Below are 6,000 nucleotides of genomic sequence, written 5' to 3'. Positions count from 1 at the left end.
CGGCGGACATGCAAAAGTTCGCGCTGATGTCTATTCCAACGTAGGAAGTGTTATGAACAGCTGATCGGATCGGCAAAGCGTGTTTCTGGAATATTATGTTTTTGTTGCTGCAAGCGCTTTTTATGCAGTTTTTGCAAAGCTACATGTGGAAGGAAACTGTGACCGAGGACAAGCTGATGGCATAAGATGTAAGTACAACTCCTCCGGTTTCATATGCAAAAAAAAAATATTGCGCTAGCTTACGTGGTTGCAGTGCTACCGGGATTTAAAAATAGTTACGCAAAACAGAGCGTGCTGCTCCGATCGGTTTTAAAGGGTTAAACTAGATTGTTTTGGTTGTTTATTTCCTGACGTCGGTGTCATTTATTTTTAATGAAGCACAAGTGTATTTCAACTCAGTAAATATCCACTGATCTTCTACTGTATAACAGAACGAGGAGAATCTTAGATCGGGTGTTTCAGTATCAATCCGCAGCCGAGTAAATAACTTCGCACCATTGATGGTCACATATCTAGAATAACATTATATCAGAATCAGAATCAGAATCAGAGAGACTTTATTTATCGCCAAGGGGCAATTAACAAACAACCGAGCAGCATACGTTGAAGATAAGGACAATAAGAACAGGCAATAGGAGTGAAATAATAAATACACAGAATATACAGTATATACAGTTCTAAAATTACACAGTTTTAAAATTAAAGTGGCTGAAGGTGAATAAATAACTGCAAGTGACTAAAAGTGAATAAAGTGTCAGTATTGTGGTAAGAGTTTAGTTTATGTTTCTGGTGTGGGAAACGGTCTTATCAGCTGGAGTTGAAAAGCAGAGTGGCTTTGGAGACAAAGGTGGGTCTCCTCCTCTCAGTCCTGCAGGAAAGGCAGAGGAGGCGTTGCCCAGAGGGGAGCCATTGAAATGCGGGGTGAAGAATGTGAGCGGGGTCGCTGATGATTTTGGCTGCCTATCTAAGGGCCTGTTGGCTGAAAACCTGTGCCAGAATTCTGACAGGCAGGCCAATGATTTTGGCACACGCTGCTGCAGTGTGCTGCAGTCTGTTCCTGTTCCTGGATGTTAAACTTAATTGTTACACCTGGTACAGTTTTTAACTCTCAGGGATGCCGAAGGTTCGTTTGACTTTGGGACCTGAAGAAGACAGACTTTAGGACCCAGATTACTCCGCAAGGCTCCTGACTACAGTAGCCGTAATGCTTCGACAATCCATCAAGCACTGCGGCTTCGTAGCTACCAAAGTCGTACTAAAACATTTTTTGACAGACATTTGAGCGCCACATACGCCACAAACTCGGTTTGAGGTCAGTAAGCACAACCAGAGTTCATAAATAAGGCTGATTATAAGGTGCACTGTCGATTTTCTGAGAAAATTAAAATTAGAGGATTTTAAGTGCACCTTATAATGTGGAAAATACAGTATATAGCCATCAAATCACAACACCAGTTGCTTCAAGGCGCTAATATTGTAAAATAAAGATTCAACAATAGTAAATAGAAAACCTCAACAATCTCATGACCTCCTATGAGCAGGCACTTTGGTGAAGTTAAAACACACAGAGACAAACTGAAGCACTAAGTGGTTAAAAACAATCAATCACTTTTATCCTCAAGCTCATCTTTAAACATGAACAAATCTGACTTAAAAACAGCCACAAAAAAGTTTTACATCAGTTATCCTCTCTATAAAACAAATAATGTTAATATCAATTAAAAAGTGGTGTCAGATCGACAGTACTGATTTTCTTGGACTAAAGTTTGTAGCAAAGAAACTTTGCTGCTTTCACTTTCACCTCCAGAAGCGTCCTCCTTTTCAGACCCTGTGATTTTCCAGAGAGAACAGAAAGTATCTGCAGAATCTTTTTCTTCTCAGAACAAACTCATGATTCAAACTTTAAGAATCGAAAGAACGTCTCACTGCCTGAAGGGAGATTCTGAATGTTAAAAATGTTGATAAGCTTGTTTTTCAATCTATACACCTAAAAACCACAAACCAGGCGAGAAATTTGGGTGTAGTGATGGATGCAGACCTAAACTTAGAAACATATTAAGACAATAACAAAGTCAGCTTACTATCACCTCAAGAATATATCAAGGATAAAAGATCTGATGTCTCAACATGACCTGGAAAATCATGCATTCATCTTTAGTAGGCTTGATTACTGTAACAGCATCTTTACAGGTCTACCTAAAAAATCAGTCAGACAACTACAGCTCATTCAGAACTCTGCTGCTCGAGTCCTCACTAAGACCAAAAACGTGGACCACATCAGTCCAGCTCTGAGGTCTTTACACTGGCTGCCTGTCCGTCAGAGGATAGACTTTAAAGTTCTGATGCTGGTCTATAAAGCTCTGAATGGTTTAGGACCAAAATACATCAATGACCTCCTGACCCAGTATGAACCTTCCAGATCCCTCAGGTCATCTGGATCCGGTCTTTTATCAGTTCCCAGAGTCAGAACCAGACACGGAGAAGCTGCATTCAGCTTTTATGCTTTTTTTTTTTCAGGAAGCTAAAGCTGGATCTTATATTTACAGAATACATTTTAGCTCACGAATTTAATAAGAAGATTTAAAATTTCAAGTGTGGAGGCCAAGCGGTGAACCGGACTCACAGATTTAAATATTCTTGCTTATTCTAGTGGACCACAGCCTCTCTAGGTGAGCTGTTTCCTCAGGAATCTGTCTGAATAACATCAGAAAAGTTTTCTTTGTTTTTTAATTATTTTCTTTTCACTGCATTGAATCATCCACAGATCCACACTTATCACACGTCCTTTATTCAAATGTCAGTGTATGGCATGAATTCCATTCCCATTTATTTCTTCCCCTCTGTTCTGTGATTGTTATGTGCATGGTTTTGTGTATTAACAGTTCTACTTTTAAAAACTCCAACTCTCTCTCTCTCTCGAGAGCAACATTCACTCAAGTCTGTCGGGTGGAAAGTTTCTAGCCTTCATTCACTGATTTTAAATCTTCCAATGACAAATTCCACTGTGTGTGTCTCAGATGGATTAACAGAAGAAAACATGACGACTGTCAGCCTGGGGTGTGTATTTACAGGAAATCTAAGGAGGAACAAAGAAACATTCATCTCTCTGACAGGCAGTAATAATGTCTTTGTTTCACTGTCAAACAGTTCAACACCTTATGTACGGTGTACATTTTAGGACATCGTCAGGTATCGGACAAAAAATTGTCAGGTGTCAGTTGTCAAAAAAAAAATTGTCAGGTATCAGACAAAAAATTGTCAGGTGTCAGTTGAGTTTGTTTCTCACACGCACCTGAAGATGAAGGCACACAGAGTAATCACTGCAGCACCCTGCTGTCTCTAAAGCTGTACATATGTGTGATAAATGATGTCACTAAAGGCAAAAGCAACTGCTTCTGTGTCACTCTTACACAAAGGTACAGCAGACGCTCCACTTCAGTTTAAAATGTCTTTTAAACTGAAGCTCTTTTATTCGATAATACTAAATAATTCTAAATGGATCTGAATAAAGATATTATAAATGCAAAGAAGAAAATATGAAAATGCATGTATGATAAAATGTAAACATGTATTTCATCACATGGTTTGTGTGAAGTCAGTGCAAGCCAGATTTTGGCTGGTGTGATGGAGAGAGCTCTTCTTATGAGGAAAACCAGAGTATTAGTTTTAACATTTAATAACTTATTTTTCATCATTTTTATTTTTCATCCATATATGTTGAGTTAACATATATTAAGATAAATATGCATGTCTGTGTTTGTTTTTTAAAAAAGATCACTTTTGGGGTTGTTTTTTTTTTTTGGTTTTAAATATTTCGAATGAAAGCTTCAGCTGTGAGGAGTGAGGACACCTCAGCGGAGGAACAAATAGTTCCCATATCAAATATTGCTTAGAATAGATCAGTTTGTCTGTTTTACTTTCTTCTATTTTCATTGTTGGTAATGAAAATAAAGATATTAATCAGTGATGTTATACACTGATTTTCTAATATTCTGATCAATAAAGTGAAACATGTTGAACAGATGTTTCCGTATCAATCTGCAGTCGAGCATAAATAACCCACGCAGTTGCTCGTCCCCGTGATTTTATTAAGATTTTGACTATTTTCTTTATAAACTTTACAATAATGCTGGACTGTTCTGAAGGAAAGGCGAATCTACTGTTGTGGAAAAATTCTAGTTTATCGTCACATTTAGATTTATGTGTTCAGAATTTCACTGTAGGATTTGGTATAACCTTTGTTTGCTTAGATTAGATGCTTAGATGTGTGAATGTGTCAGTATGACCTTGTAAAGAACTGATTTTCTAGGCCTAACAATGTTTTATTATGTTATCTGCTAACTGTTAGGGCTTAGAAAGATGAAAGTCCCAAGATGACCGGTGCCAGGAGCTTGACCACAGCTCCTTACATGTTGCAGACTTTATTTACAAATTTCCACAACATTAATCTGGGTGACATCCAAGTTGGTGTGGCTGCAGTCTCTCTCTAATTTGTTATTTCACCTGTATTCCAGTTTCTTTTCAGTTATCTAGTTATTCGGTCAGGCCTAGTTTGCAGTTTAGTTCATGGTGTATCAGTTTCCCCTTGTGTCATGTCTAGTTTCCTTGTTTCCTGTTTTATTTTGTAAAAGGTCTTGTGTTCTGTGTTTAGTTGTACTCTCCCCTGTCCTGTCATTAGGTTCATGTATGTCAGCTGTTTGCCCTCGTGTGTGTCCTCTTCCCCTAATCACCTCCTGTGTATTTAAGTGCTGTTTTCAGTGTGTCATTGTCAGGTCGTCTGTTTTCCTTGCCATAGACACGGTCACTGTCATAGGTTTCTGTTTAGTTATTGCTCTTGTGCTGCCCTCGTTCTTGTTTGTTTTATTGGTGTTCATCAGCCACGATAAAAGGCTTGCTTTTTGTTTAAGTTCACTCCCGTCTCCTCACTTGTGTTTGCACCTGGGTCCACCACACACTCCTCCGCACGGTCTGTCTCCACAAACTGTGACACACTTATATATTGCCTATTTAAAATAGTTTATTTTTGCATGCAGAGAGCTAAGTAAACTGGAGCTTGATGGCAAATTTTGTGAAATTTGTGGACTAAAATGATTGGATGAAAAAATATTTCCATTATTTAGCTTATGATGTTAGCTAATTGATTTAAGAACTGCTTAAGAGGTCAAGAGCAAACCAACACTTGTGAACACTTGCCTACATGTTTACTGAGCAGTAACACTTCTGTTTAGATTATTTTGAAGAATGGGGTTGGGGGGGAATTGCCATTTTTGCTATTACTGAATTCTTGCACTGTTTCTTCTCTGCCTCTAGATTAGTTGAGAGGGCTTTCTATGTATCTGAGAAGTTGCACTTTGTTTTTTAACCTCTCTACTTTGGGTACATTATGTCAGACCACAAAAACATCACAGCTGAATCTGGACAGAACATCACTCTGAAATGCTGAGCTTCAAACACCTCCGTACTAAATTTAAAGTGAATAGGATCTGACCTGATGCCTGATGAATACATTTTTTAAGACGTGACAGGCACATTGACCATCACGACCAGCATGATACCTAAATCTAAATATCACAACCCAATATTACACCTCACTTACTTACATTTATGGCTCATCAAGATGACCTCTGCTGTAGAAGTGGTGTGTGTCCAACTTCATGGTGGAGGGGTTTGTGAGCTCAGACGATCCTGGGAGCTGAGCTATCTGGAGCGTGCAGCTCCTGGTAGGGTCTAGGCCAGACTAAGAGCAATTCATGTGCACTGCAGCACTGATCAGTATGTAAATACTTCATTTGTTGCTTTTTTGATAAGATCAGCAAACTTGGTTCTTTGTAAGAACAAGTATCACTGATATGGAGTTTTTTTTATGTTTTACATGAATACCTAGGGCTGCTAGTTTCCTATTGGCATTTTCTCATTTAAACCTTGGTGACTTAAGTGTCTTGCTGCTAAACTTTTGTTTCCTTTTTTCCATTAAACATTTCTTTCAGTCATCTGTGTTTA

Source organism: Aulonocara stuartgranti (genome assembly GCF_965226115.1).
Source record: "Aulonocara stuartgranti genome assembly, chromosome: 3".
In the NCBI taxonomy this organism is placed as follows: Eukaryota; Metazoa; Chordata; class Actinopteri; order Cichliformes; family Cichlidae; genus Aulonocara; species Aulonocara stuartgranti.
The sequence above is the reverse complement of the archived record's forward strand: the minus strand, read 5'-3'. Positions refer to the sequence as shown.